General features: G+C 40.1%; 1 protein-coding gene across 2 annotated transcripts in view; it reads right to left on the reverse strand.

Annotated features, from left to right (window-relative positions):
- The window catches only part of FBXL7 (F-box and leucine rich repeat protein 7), a 378,909-nt gene that overhangs the window by 56,611 nt on the left and 306,950 nt on the right, over positions 1-15,348 (reverse strand). The gene's annotated exons all lie outside the window — the stretch shown is intronic.

Consider the following 15,348-nt stretch of genomic DNA (forward strand, 5'->3'; position numbering starts at 1 on the left):
TTTGGCTTTTTTAAATAGAAAGAAAAGATAAATGAAAAAAATGAACACCTGGCCAATGTAGCTTGGTCCCTTATGAATTCACAGATGGACAAAGTAGTGCAAATGTGTATATCAGATCATTCCCACCAGAGCATCTCTTTGCAAATGAAATTAATAGACACATAAGGGTATTGCCTGTTGTGTATAAACACAGTATGTAACAATAAATGCCTTCAGAGAAATCTACAGTTTTCAGATCCCTTGGAGCTAACCACCATAAAAGGGCTTAAGCTACAAAACCATTGACTTTCTCTTTCTTTCATCCAGTGAATACCAAAAGAATACTTCTCCTGACCAAAATATTGGTTGAAAGGTTTAGTATAGAATAATCCTTTATCTTTGCTATCAAAGATGATGTGTTATTTATGGTTATTATTCATATGATGAATTATTTGAGATATATATATATATATCAAACATATATATATATATTTCCATCTTTTCCATTTCTAATAGCTGTAAGGTTATTCATATGATGAATTGTTTGATATATATATATCAAGTATATATATATCAAATATATATATATATTCTTCCATCTTTTCCATTCTCTAATAGCTGTAAGGTTATTCATATGATGAATTGTTTGATATATATATATATCAAATATATATATATATATATATATTCTTCCATCTTTTTCATTCTCTAATAGCTGTAAGGTTGAAATTTGCTATGGTTCACTTGGAATGTTGTAGAATTCTAATGTGAAAAAAGAAATGGAATAAGACTGGAATATGAAGCCATGAACTTGGAAAGAAATCCAAACTGCCATATTGATGAATGCTACATTTTCTTGAGTCTGTGTGCCAGCTTGTAACAACAGTTTAACTTGTCTGTTTTTATTTCCTCAATTTATGGCTGTTGGTCCTTGAAACAGAAACATTTCAAACATATGCATCAAATAATTATACACATATATATCAGAAACTGTATGTTATGTATTGGAAATCACCCTTTGCAAGTCATCTTTACCTATATCTGTTAGTAGTTAAAAAGATTCAGAACTTCCCTGGAGGAGAAAGGAAATCATTTTTTTTTCTGTATAATTAAACTAAGCTCAAATATGTCTTCTGATCCCCATCCAATTGTGTTGGTTTCCCACTTTGCCTAGGACTACAAGAAAACATTCATTACTTTTACCAACTAACTCCCTTGCTAATAGACTTTGAATAATTCCTCATTTCCAGAACAGTGGTTTTCAAACTGTGTTCCTACGAGTTCTAGGGCTCCAAAGACCTATGTCCGGGGCTGCCTGAGGAACAAGGTGGAATCCATGCGGTTGGGTTTGAAGACCCTTCTCTATACTAACTCCCAATGAGCACAGCTTCAATTCAATCTAAATAACACACGGAACCAAAGATTTCAAAGGAGGATCTGCTACTGGAACCAAAGTTACCATGGATTTCTGAAGATCTGTGGAACGACAACTTGCAGAAGAGAATCTGAATTCATTTCATTAAATAAAATATTGGAGAGAAATGGTCCTACAGTGGCAGAGCAGTGGAAGGGACCGCTGAGATTCCCTCGATGTTCAGGGAGAGGAAACGGGTTCCAGCAATGCCTTGGGCTTGAATATGGAGATGAAGAAAGTAGTTAGAGGAGGGGTTCAGACGGATGTGCAGTGTGCTTAACTAAGAGTCAGGCATGATGCCTCCTACAGAAGGCAGACAGACCATGCTTATCTAAGTCCTCAGGGGCCCATAAACCCTAAGAGAGCTTTGAGGATATGAGATCCCTGCACACCCACAGGTTGCTACACCTAGAAAACAAACAATGAGCTGTGCAATCCATTTGAGTGGAGAGTCTCAACCCATTGAGATATATACTTGGAACAGATTTTCTCCATTAATTACTAATTGTGTTTTTTTTATTCAGTTGTAAGAAACACCCTAATTGATACATCATTTTTCAGCCATTTTCATTTGTGAAGATTTTTCCAGTCCAGTTTACACCTCAGTCTCTTACTCAATTCAAAGCTTTCTCCACCTGCTAGATTTATGGCTCAAGTGGCTCAAGGGGTTGTGTGTGGTCTCTGTTCTTATTCCTGAGAAACCCCAGCTACAGTTCACTGGTCATAGCTGACTGACACATTCTCCTCTGCTTGCCCAAAGCTCCAGTCATCTTTCCCAAACACACACACACACACACACACACACACACACACACACACACACACACACACACACACACATTCTGAGTTATTTTTAACTCAAAATCCTTGATCCTGCTCTTCCTCTACTTTTGATGGTACATATGGACTCTTATACTTAGGACTTTTATTTTTTTTTTTAAGATTTATTTATTTTGGATGGGGCAGAGGGAGAGAATCTTCAAGCAGACTCCCCACTGAGGCTGGATCCCAGTGCGGGACTCTTAATCTTACCACTCTGAGATCATGACCTGAGCCGAAACCAAGAGTCGGATGCTCAACCAGCTGAGCCACCCATATCGCACGCAGGTTCAGAGCACAGACTCTCGGGCCATATTGCCAATTCTAACCATACTGATTTGGAGAAAAGTCGCTTCATCCCTTGGTGCCTTAATTTCTTCACCTGCCATCTGGGGATAGTAATTGCGCCTAACTTGTGGGACTGTTGTGAGGAAAATGATTTTAAAAGTGTTTACAATAGTGCTTGGCTCTTAACTGTTGGCCATGATTATTATTACTAATACTATGATCTCAGCTGGGCTTGAACCCAGTTCTTATTACACGGATGATGATGGAAAAACAAACCTTCAGCACCTCTCAGGCTCAGTGTTTCAACTAGAGAAATGAGAGGGATGAATAATCTCCTCCATCCCCTCCTGTGGTGAGGGTTTACAGATGTTGGCTGGAGCAGAACAGGGACACCCTTACCTGATGCCATGGGAGTGAAAACTAGTAACACCTTTCTGGAAGGCAGTGTTACAGTATCATTTATAATTTAATATGTGCAAACTTTCAATCTTAGGCATTTTTAGTTTTTGCAATTTATCTTCCAAAAAATACTTACATACATGCAAAGAATAAATATATGAGAATGCATATTGAAACATTGCTTCTCTGCTTCTCTCTCTCTCCTCTGTCTCTCATGAATAAATAAATAAAATCTTTAAAAAAAAGAAACATTGCTTATGATGACACAAGATATGTATTTATTAGGAGTTGGTTAACTATCACAAATAATGCTACTTTAGTTTATAGCCATTAAAAAGGAGTTTGATACTCATGGGACTAAAAAGCCAAGTGGAAAAAAGCACCAGTTGTAAATAACGTGTATATCATGATCCTATCAAAGAAAGAAGGAGAAGAAAGAAAGTGAGAAGGACATAAGAGAAAATGAAGAAAAAAGGAAAGCAATAAGAAACACATGCGTATTTTAGCATATGTATGGAATACTACTTGAGAAAACATTTACTTGACAATTACCAGTAGTCATTCTGGGGGTAGAATTATGGATGTCTTTATCTTCCTACCTTATATATTTCTTCATTCTCTAAATATCTTAAACTATAAGTAAACATAACTTTGGTAGTTAGGAAAACAAAGCTATTATATATATGTATTTATATTTATACATATGTATATATATTTAAAAGAACAATCACAGAGTTTGGAATCAGACAAGCTTGGGCTCAAATTCTAACTTTATATCATTTTGGCAACCCGCCCAGGGACAAACTATTGAAAAATCTCTGAATCTTAGTTCCTTTAGCTTTCAAAGGGATAATATCAAGTTCTCCTTACTGTTGCAAGAATTAAGTAGCAGATTTAAATTCCTTATCGCACAGCCTGGTATACTGTAAATGTTTCAAAAATGTCCATTCTCTTCCCTCTCTCTATGCTAATTATGAACTATCTGCATACTAAGCTGTTTATCTTTAAACAACTGAAATAATATTTCTCAATAATGATTTAATTTTATTCTATGACTAACACAAATTTAATAGATCAAATTTGTGACAGTCCTGTCTTAAATGTATCCTTTTTCCTAAGATCATTTTTATTTTAGAGGAGATAGGAAAATATGTACATTAAGGTAGAGAAAAGTAATGGTTAACTACCTGTACTATTTTACAGTAAGCCCAGCAGCAGGCCCATCAGGACAAAGGATATACAGAATTTTTTTGTCCCAACCCATTTACAAGCACTGCAGAGTGTAAAAGAGTTATTGTTTCATTATAATTTTTTGCAAATACGTATTTATGTAGATTTATATAAATATACACACATATGTAGAAAAATCTCTTCTTCACATTAATAGTAGTGATCTTTAAAAATACAAAATTGCAGGAAAATTTTTTTAACTCATTTATATTTTACACATTAAAAAAATTTTACTGGGGGGCACCTGGTTGGTTCAGTAGGAAGAGCCCATGAGACTCCTGTTCGCGGGGTCATGAGGAGGAGCCCCATGTTGGGTGTAGAGATTACAAAAAAAAATCTTCAAAAAAAATTTTTAATATATATATTTTTTAAATAAGCAATGTACACTAGCTGTTGCAAAATTTTCTTTACTTGCATTTCAAATATGTAGAATTAAGCAATGATAAAAAATAAACCAGGGTCTTAGATAATCACTCTGTTTTTATTTTCATCAAGATTACCAGGGCAAACTTTCAAGCTAATTGTGTTCCTGATTTGGGTGAGGTCAACTAAAGTCTGCCAAGGAAGTGAGAACAATGAATTTTGACTTGTTTCTAACATTAGGAAATACACTGGTCTTATCATCACAATGGTGGACTAATACCCTGGTTTCATTGTAAACAATTAAACAAAACATTGGTCAAAAGGTGGATGGGTACTATTTAGGGAACAGTATCTGCTTTTTGTGGCCCATCTGTTATGATTGAGCAGTTTAACTGGGGTATTTGTGAGAAAGAGAGTAACCACCTCAGTGCCCACTCATAGAACGCGACTCAATAAATCCTGCTAAGTTAATATACTGGGAAATTGCTGTAAATGGTGGGGGCTGTTTGTGGCTGGGTTCCCTAGGAGAATAATCTACTTCATGCTGAGAGCATGAATATGTCATAGGTGGGAAAGCATGTGGAAAAATATGAAATATTACACTCTTCACATGTTCATATTCAAAAAGGATTAAAAACATCATCCAGTTTAATGTCTCCTTTTATAGAAAAGCAGCTGATTTGAACTGGAACTTTTTCTCAAACCCGAACCTGAGCTAGATAGCCCAACTCAACTTCTTCCTTCTTTTCTTTCCACCAAAACATGCTAATGTAATTAACATTCAGGTAAGGTCGCATGGCAAATAGGCCTAAGATTACCTAGACAGATTCTGAATCCTGTTGAATGACAGGATAGTTAACATGCTGGGTAACAGGATGTTTATAAAAAAAAAAAAAATGCTTTTGGAATTTGATTTTTTCATGTTTAGGCTGACCTATTCATTATAGTCAACTATGAAAGGTACATACTTATGAGGACAAACACTTAATGCTGCATGTCCAAATGAACCAAGCATGTCTAGGCGCTCTACAAATATTTGTCAGATAAATTGCTAACAGATGGTTATTTACTATCTGGATTTCACAGCTTCTTTGCCTCTCTGTCTTATTTCTGCTTCATAGTCTGGTGCCTGAACCATTTCTCTCTAAAGGCAAAAAGATGAAATCAGAGTAAAGAAACTCCCAAGTGGTGCACTTTATTCTATTGAACATTTTGGTCCAATGGCTTGGCAAAGAGAAACTTTGTAAATGTTGATGAAAACAATCTGTTACATCTCTGTCACTGTTCATTAAGAGAGTTGAAAGGATCAAATATCCATATGTCATTTAAGAAGATAGCCAGTGTTACAAATGCAAAGTTTAGAGTTGTGTCCCTAAAAAATTCAAGCTCCGTGCAACTGCCACATTGATTTTTCTAAAACCATTAACATAGGGGAAATTTCAAGTTCCTGATCATAAATGCAAAACCCTTGTTAATTGCACTCCTGCCCATACCCTTACCTTCATGCCACACCCCTTCCTGCTGTGCGTCTGATAATCCAGGGCTCTGAACAGCTTTACTCCCAAATCAGAGCATGAGTGTACCTCAATGTACAGGGCACCGAGGGCATGGACTGCAGAAAAGCAGTGTGCCGTGTCCCTCCAGGAGGTGTCCTCCCAGATACTCGATGGTAAACATCTCTACAGCCATCCCGATTGGCCAGAATGGAGTCTCATCGCTCAGGTCCCAGGAATAAATAGATGCTCCTTTTCCACCTCTCACTACCCCAACCCTTCGCCCCACGTACCCCTCCTCAACTCAGGGCCTTTGCTGAGCTGTGGCCTCTCTTCCGTAGGTCCTTGGGTCTCTTCCTTCAGCTAACAGTTACTCTCTCATCTTTTAAATTTCTTTTCAAGATATTACCTCCTTGAAAAGACAAAAGAGAAGCCAGAGACTATGCCTTGAGTCCCACCTCTTCCCATCCACCCGGGGCTAGGCCAGATGGCCCTTGCCTGTGCTCCATGGTACCCAGCGGTAACGTGTTAAAACCCCTGCATTCACTGTGTTGTATCAGAGCATGGGGCTTCTGAACACCGACTCTGAAACCAGTGTACGTGGGCTCGATTCCTGGTTTCTTGGTTTGCCAGCAGAGTCAGGTTCCTTTTTTGTAAAATGGACATTATAGAATTGACGTCAAGAGAGGAGGATTAAATAAGAAGTATCTCTAAAGCTTACAAAAGTGAGTCCTCAGTGGGAGCTATTAGCAGTGTTCACCTGTATCAACTCTCCACCCCTGATATCCTGGTTTATTTTTCTCAGGAAAAGACTTCTTAATTATTTGTGTATCCCTCACCCCGTCCACACTACTTGGCATCTATAAGCGCCACGTACATGGCAAGCCAAACTAAACTTGTAAGAATATGAAGAATAATTTCAAAGTCATGGAATGATTCGTCCTAGAACTGGAAATGCCTAAACATCAATATTTAGTTCCAAGTTCATAGAGCAAGGAAGCATTCTCTGGAGGCATAGGGAACGATTTTTTTCCTCAAGGAGGAAACAATTAAACATTTAAGATTCTACCCTTGACGGTAAACATGGCCTCCTCCAATGGCGCAGTCCACACATAGCTTCTGACTCATACCCAAAGGCTTTATGTTCTTGCAGGGTATTCAATTATAGTTTTCAACAGAAAGTGTAAATTACAGGATGCCTGATAAATTCATCCAAAAATACTAAGAAAAACAGATGGTATTTTCCAAATCTTATCAAATGATTCCCTTTCTCCTCACTCACCAGGGTAGTTTTGTGCCAAATATGATGGAAAAGTAATTTGCCTGCCCCTGATCATTTATACACTCCGGAGGGAGGGGTTGTCGGAGTAAGTAAGATATATTGATTTCCCAAACACTGTTCTCTTCCTTCTCTGGGTGGTTAAAACAAAAACAAAGTATTTGATTTCCTCCATTTTTCTACTGATGAAAGATGACAGATCCAATAGCTGAGCTCACAAATGGAAATCTTTATTATGTATGATTATAATCTTTCTCTCTGTTTCCACTGTAACCAATCCAATATTGGAGAGATATTCCAAAGTCTGCAAGGATAGTGCTAAGGGAGCTACTCTCTAGCAGGGACCGATGGACTTTTCACCATGATGCCATCTCCTTATATGCTCAAAGACCTGGCCAGCTGTGACTTTGATGAAATCGACAGGGCAAGCACAGACAGAATAGGCCGTTTGTGCTTAGTGGTTTGTACTCTAAATCTCCTTAGCTCCCCCAAACCACATTAATTACCTATTAGAAAGTATTAAGGACAAATTGGAAGTGTTGGATGAGATACATGGCAAATAATATTTATTCAATTCATATAGATTTAGCCTTGAGAATTACTGTACATTAAGAGATTCATGGTGACTCTCACTCTCAGGCAAAACAAGAGGAGAAAAGTGTCCTTGTGCTGCAGAGCATATATTAAATCATTGGAATGATCCATTATTTCATTAATTCCAATAGACTTCTGTTGCTGGTAAAACGACTTCTAGCCTCTTGGAGGACCGGGAGAGGACAAGTTCCTAATAGTCTGCCTTCCTATGGTTAAGTCCTGTAGTGACTCAAAGTGTGTTGTACTTTGTGAGTGATTCTAAGAGCAAGTCTGTTCACACGTTGGACTTCATTTTGCATTCAGCCTAAAATGGGAAAAGAGGGCATTTATGCCTCATTTTCAGACAGAAAGTACTTGACTGATGAAAAATCCTCTGAACAGTGGTAAGACTCTCCAAAAGACAAGGGAATGCCAAAAAAAAAAAAAAAGGGAGGCGATTGTGAGCTGACCTGGCAACATGTTCTCCAGGAAATGGCCGGGTGTGAGTATCATTGCTGATTACACATAAAATAGCTCCAAAGCAATGTTCTCTATCAGGCAAGGCTGCATTTCAGAGCTGTGTTTTCCCAAGGAAAAAGAAAGAGCCCTCACATAAAGCCCTTTTGGAAAAAGGCTGAGCAGCTTCAGGAGCAGAGAAGTTAGGAGGTGCTCCTGTGCACCGGCAAATAGGGAGGGATCACACGCAAGGAGATGAGCAGGGCGCACACAGCACAGCATGCATCTAGAAGGAAAATCCAGTGTGGACTTATTCTTCCAGGATCTTTTTTTTTTAAAAAAAGATTCAGGAAAACACAAATCAAGAGCTTAGATCATTATGTGGGAAGTCCATCTCTTTGTTTCACTTTGTGGATGAGCTCTCGAGGGGAAATGGTAGGTAAAGGTAAGGAAGAAACAGTAACCTCTGGATTTTAAATCACAACTAAGATACCAGAATGTCAACAATAAAGGAGGGCATCTGACAGTGCTTGGGTGCCATCCCCAGTCGACTGGGGAGGGAAGGTTGGGAGGGAGAATTAAATGAGATAATGCTTAGAAGCACCTGCTACAATGCCCAGCACATATGTTCTATGGAAAAAAGCTATAATTCTTAATCATGATATTAATAACTATAACAAATGCCTGAGCTTTAAGAGGCCCTCCTACCTGTCATTCAGGAGATGATGAGGACATGATCACAGTCCATATGGCTGGGTAAGTGGTCTCCCTGGGGCTGATCCCTCCCCTATGATCCAGTGTTGATTTGCCTGATCAGGGAGCCCTTTCAAAGACATGTCCCCTTCTCTCCAGAAGCTGTGGTCCCAGCAGGTGAAGAATATTGTGCAATTTCTTTTCAAAATTATTGCTTTTCCACACAGAAACACATTTGTGATTCTCCCTTGAACTGATCAATTCATAGGTTTCAAATACTGTCTTATCATGGCCTATATTGCCACACCCTCCTTCCACAAGCTTTCCTGCCACCCCTCACATTTACATAAAGTTTTCCCACATTCAAAAGTATTCATGACGAATTTAATTTAAAGTTGGGTAAGAGCCTTCATGGGTGGTCATGCTTTTCCAGGATGTTATGGTATCTGCACATCTGGGATACCTAAAGCTCTAATGTCTACAGGTGGAATCACTGGTGCTTACAGAGCCCACTCCTGGAACCAGACTGCTGGTTCAAACCCTCACTCCACCTCTGCCTACCTGGCACATCAGGTACACTGACCCAACCCTCTGGACCTCAGTTTTCTCAGCTGTGTAATGGAGACAGTAAGAGTACTTCACTCATAGGAGCATTGGATGAATTAAGACCTATTTAGTGTTGAGAACAGGTAAGGCAGAAGCAGGGAGTTGGTCATGGACATCACGTTTGCACAGGTAAATTAAATCCAGATAAGCTCTCAGAACACTAGCAGTAATTTCATTTCAAGAGATGAAAAATTAAAGTAACACAAAAAAATTTGTGTATTGAATTCGTAGTGATTTGGTTCTTCTGACTCATTCATTCATCTACTCATTTATTCGCCAAATGTTTATTAACCTTCTATTAGAATGTCTCTTTCAGACACAAAGAAAAGAAGAAAAATGGATGCTACATTTTAACAGGCACATCAAGAGAAGAATCACACACTGCATTCATCATACAGGTAGGTGGCTTTTTGCAAATACTTAAATCACAGACCAAAGGATAAAATTTAGGAGTGGGCCAAAGCTATAAAGAGTTTTTAATACATGGAAGAATCACTTCCATAAACTATATATCAGTGGAGTTCATTAAACTGCACATTACTAGTGCAATTGTTTATACATGCAGTTTTAGGAACACCCCCCAAAAACATATTCAATCATGGCCGCTGCCATCTTGGGCTTACTTTTCCAGAAGAGAGAATAATTCCAGGCAACAGCATTTGAACACATTAACCCCTGGCTTTGTTTCCTTTTAAACAGTCAAGGATTTAGTGCTCCCCAAAAATACTGTTTGAAATAACAATAAAACCCCCCAGAGTTTCAGGAGAAGCAACAGGGGCTCCTTCTTCTTCATGAAACAAAGTTTGGGCTGTCAGCCACAACAAAAATCCTACAGTTACTTTGTTGCAGTAGAAAGCTCGACACATTTAACTTAAAGTTCTGCCTGAGCTCAACCATTCTATTAAAACATGCATGCGGGGGTGGTGGTGCGCCTGGGTGGCTCAGTCGTTAAGCATCTGCCTTCAGCTCAGGTCATGATCCTCAGGGTCCTGGGATCGAGTCCCACATCGGGCTCCCTGCTCTGCGGGAAGCGTGCTTCTCCCTCTCCCTCTCCCCCTGCTTGTGTTCCCTCTCTCGCTGTCTCTCTGTCAAAAAATAAATAAAATCTTAAAAACAAAAACATGCATGCGGGCACACACACAAAACCATCTTAGTTTCAAAGTGTTGTTCCTGCCATGTTGAACTTCCTTTCAGACTGGAAAAAGTAGCTATTGAGGGGGGCCTGATCACATCAAGGGCTAGAAAAGCCTTGTGAATTGTCATGAAAGATCAGATTATCTGAAACCATTCTTCAAGGTACCTAATTGTACATGAGAAACTGTTGACTTGACAGAGGATTTTTGTCAGTTTAATTCCTAGAAGTGCAATTGCTGGGTGTATCACTCACCTACTGCCCTGTAACAACTAACTTAGTGGCTTTAAACACCACCAGTCACGATTTCACAGCTGTTGTGGGTTGGGAGTCTTGGCTGGATCTTCTGTTCAGGATCTCCCTAGGCTGCAATCAAAGTGTTGGCTGGGCTGTGTCCTTTCTAGAGCTCAGGAGTCTTTTTCAAAGTGACATCATTGTTGGAAGATGGTGGTGGCAGGACTGAGGTACCTGTTTCCTTGCTGGTTGCCCACTTGCTAGTTGCCCAGCTCTTAGAGGTTGCCTGCAACTCCTCGCAGGTGACCCCCACACCACAATGGCAGTTTACTTTATCAAGGCCAGCAGAGAATGTCTTTAGGAAAGCCTCAGTCTCTCCTTTAAGGGCTCTCACCTAATCAGGTCAGGCCCACCCAGAATAATCTCCCTTTTGATTAAATAAAAATTAACTGATTTGGGTCCTTAATTACATCTGTAAAATTTCTTCACCTTTGCTATATAATGCAACCTAATCAAGAGAGTGAGCTCTCATCATATACATAGGTCCTGTTCACACTCAAGGGAGGGAATTGTGCAGAGCTTGTAGGCAGAGGGCAAGAATCTTGTAGACCATCTTAGAATTCTGCCTTGCACCATGGGCTATTTACTTTAAAAAATTGGATCTGGGGGCGCCTGGGTGGCTCAGTCAGTTAAGCGTCTGCCTTCGGCTCAGGTCATGATCCCAGGGTCCTGGGATCGAACCCTATATCTGGCTCCCTGCTCAGCGGGAAGCCTGCTTCTCCCTCTCCCTCTGCCTGCCACTCTGCCTACCTGTGCTCTCTATCTGTCAAGTAAATAAATACAAATCTTCAAAAAAAAAAAAAAATTGGGTCCGTATTGCCAAATTGTTCTGTCAAGAGTTTGGGACAATTACCAGTCCACCAGTGTATGAACAGGCTATTTCCTCGTTTTTTTTTTTTAAAGATTTTATTTATTTATTTGACACACACAGATAGAGAGAAATCAGGGGGGCGGGGGCAGAGGGAGAGGGAGAAGCAGGCTCCCCGCCAAGCAGGAGCCCGATGTGGGGCTCGATCCTAGGACCCTGGGATCATGACCCGAGCCGAAGGCAGATGCTTAACCGACTGAGCCACCCAGGCACCTCTGTTTCCTCACATTTTAATAAATATTCAAGATGACTGATCCTTTCCTTTTTTCCCCAGGTTGGTAGGAGAAAAACATTTTGTTATAGTTTTAATTTCTGTTTCTTTGAAGAGGAGATTGAGCATAATTTCATGTGTTCACACATCTCCCAAGAATTATCTTTTTCATACCTTTTTGCTTTGGTTTCTTCTTAAGTTGGGCTGTTTCTTATTTTTTCATATTGATTTATAAGAGCTATTTCTACATTATGAAACAAAACCCTTCTGTTTTTATGTGTTGCAATCATTTCTCTCTCTTTTGGCCTTTAAACTTGTTCTCTCTCTCTCTTTTTATTTAAGGAGAAGTTTTTAGAAAAAGTGTATAATAGCAGAAAAATTTCGTGTCAATCAGCTTGCGGAATAAATTGATGTATATTCATGTGATGGAATACTCTGAAAACATTAGAAAAGTGAGGTTGATTTAGAAGATAAGGAAATAGAGAGAAGGAAGACTTTAATATTTCAATTAGTAGGAAGGCAAATTATAAGATCTGTAATTGTGATCCCATGCTTGATAAATAGTTTGTTTTGCCTATTTGAATAATTATTTTTAGAAAAATGTCTGGAATGACACACATCAAGATATATCCACACACCACAGTGGATTTATCTGGAGAACTGAATAAGGCAGTGGGCTGTGGCTTTTTATTTCATTCACTTCCATATCTTTTTGTTTAGTTTTACAGTAAATGATCTTTGATTTTATATTTGAAAAGATGAGTAATGAGGGGCACCTGGGTGGCTCAGTCAGTTGAGCATCTGACTCTTGATTTCAGCCAAGGTCATGATCTCAGGGTCCTGAGATCAAGCCCTGTGTCGGGCTCCATGAGCAGCAGAGTCTGCTTGGGATTCTCTCTCTCTCTCTCTGCCCCTGCAAGTGCTCTCTCTCTAAGTAAATAAACAAAAACTTTAAAAAAAAGGAAGATGAGTAATGATATAATGATGTTTACTACACTTTCAATATGAAATGTCACATTTTATTGGATCTTAGTTAATAGAATATTGCTAATTCTATTTTATATTTGAGGGATATTCATTTAACAACATTTTAATTATTTTTTCCATTTTTTTACACCGGGTGAGTTAGTCATAATTTTCCCAGTTGGCAAGAGGAGATAACTGCGTCTCGGTGAGTCTGCTACTTGGCTTGTGGTCAGAGGGCTGGTTGGAAGGGAAAGTGGAGCTTTCCCTCGAAAGGTGTTCAAAGTCCTGTCCGAATATTGATTCTACACCGTCACCCCTAAATGGGAGCATCCTGTGGGCACCCCACACTGGAATAGGCTGGTATGTACAGAAAAACTAAATAGAAGCCCTCGGTAAATTCACTGCATCAGAAGAGCACACAGAAACATCCGGTAAGAACAAGAAGGAAGCCATTTCCCTCAAGTTGAAAGAATGCGTTTCTTAGAAGGATTTAGTTTCACACAGTAGTTAACTCAGAGGGATCAGGACAATTACGCCCCAAACTGCATAGAAGAGGAGGTAAGAGGTAGCCCAACCAGGCAGTCACCTTTGCATCTGCGAGCACAGCTCCCACGGAAGGCTGGGGGCTGAGCGGGACGTCAGATATGTCCTCCCTGAGGGAAGGGGGAACCAAAATGGATCCTGAAGCTTAAGGAGAAAGACATTTTCCTACAGGCATCCCTAGCCATTTGGATTGTCTTATATTCATGACTCTTAGTTATTTCTAAAGCAGTTTTTTTTTTTTTTTTGAGGAGGGAAGGTTCTGTTGGTGACCACACTTTATCCCTTGTGACGGAAATAATGCCATTTATCTGCCAATGCCAAAGCCCTGGTCCCCTCTGCAGCCCTCACACCTGCTCTGGGCCCTCTCCCTGTGACCTCCAGTATACACCCTTTCCTAGCGTCTGGTTTTCCCTCACCCGCCACCCCCCCCACCTCCTCCCTTGGGGCCTGAGGGATGCTGTGGAGGGTGGGGACGCTGGAGGCACTGGTCTCCTTCCTGAGCCCAGACTTTTCTCTCCATTCAGCCCAATCCAACGGCATATTCTGCTCCTGGCCCCCTCCCCCTCCAGCAGGAGGGCGGCAAGGCCTGGCCTCCCACCCCCACTCTGCCCCAGGCTTTCCCTCATTGCTCTGCAGGGAGCCCGGGAACCACCCCCCCCCCCCCCCGCCCCCGGGCAGAGACAGGAGCCGGCTGCCTTCAGAAACGTTACCGCCCTTCTCTGGAGCCACCCTAAAGCCTCTCAGCCCGCTCAAGGAGCCGCAAGCAGCTCTAGAAAGAAGGCAAGATCTGCTTGGGCAGCTGCAGCTAAGTGGAAGCAGACCTTCAGTGTGAGCAGGGAAGGTAATACTTGCCCTTCCCTGGCACTGGAACGGAAAGGACTGAAGCAAAAGAAAAGGCCAATCAATCGCTTTCTCCTCCCTGCTAAAGCGGAACTCCAATCGTCCCCCTTTGCGGGCTGTCCCCATCCGCGGCTCAACTGCCCCGGTTGCCAGGAGTGTCTTCAGGCAGGGCTGGCAAGGACAGAGCTACCAGAGGAAGGAAGATTTTTTCCTATGAAAACATTTTTTTTTTTTTAACATATGGCATTTCTCCAGAACAGCAGTTACTCACTTTTTAGCCTAATCTTTGGAAAGTCTACGTATCTTTGCTGCCACTGTGCATAGATCCTTTTTTAAAGATTACGCATCTGACATCGTTTTGAGATGTAAATTAGCTTGAAGATTTTAAAACGTAGAAAAGACAATAAAACCACACTGATTATTCAGCAATGTGCAACCCGCTGGAATTACCAGAAATTCTAGATATGTTCACAATCCTCTTTGAAGCTTTCCTTCATTAGATTTAGGAATTTGAGGAGAGCAATTGATAGATACTCATTTGTCTTCTCAAAACTGTGGTTATTTGCGTACTTAAATATGGGACTTTTATCATATTTTTAATGCTATGACAAATCAACCACATGGGAAGAAAGTTCATAACTATTTTATTCATTTAAATATTTTCTGAATTCCTACTATGTGGGAAGGACACAGCAGGGGAAAGAGTCAAGATCCCTAGATCATTCTAGTAGAGAAAGACAGACAGACAGACAATAAAACCAATAAACACAGACGTGTGGGTATGAAAGTATTATGAAGAAAAAGGAGAATAATAAGGGCAGAGAAAAATAAAGGTATTTATTTTAAATTGTGTGTCTCAGAAGAAGAGGGAGATAGACTTTTTTTTTTTTAAGATTTTATGT

This window comes from Zalophus californianus, chromosome 5, assembly GCF_009762305.2.
Source record: "Zalophus californianus isolate mZalCal1 chromosome 5, mZalCal1.pri.v2, whole genome shotgun sequence".
Taxonomy (NCBI): Eukaryota; Metazoa; Chordata; class Mammalia; order Carnivora; family Otariidae; genus Zalophus; species Zalophus californianus.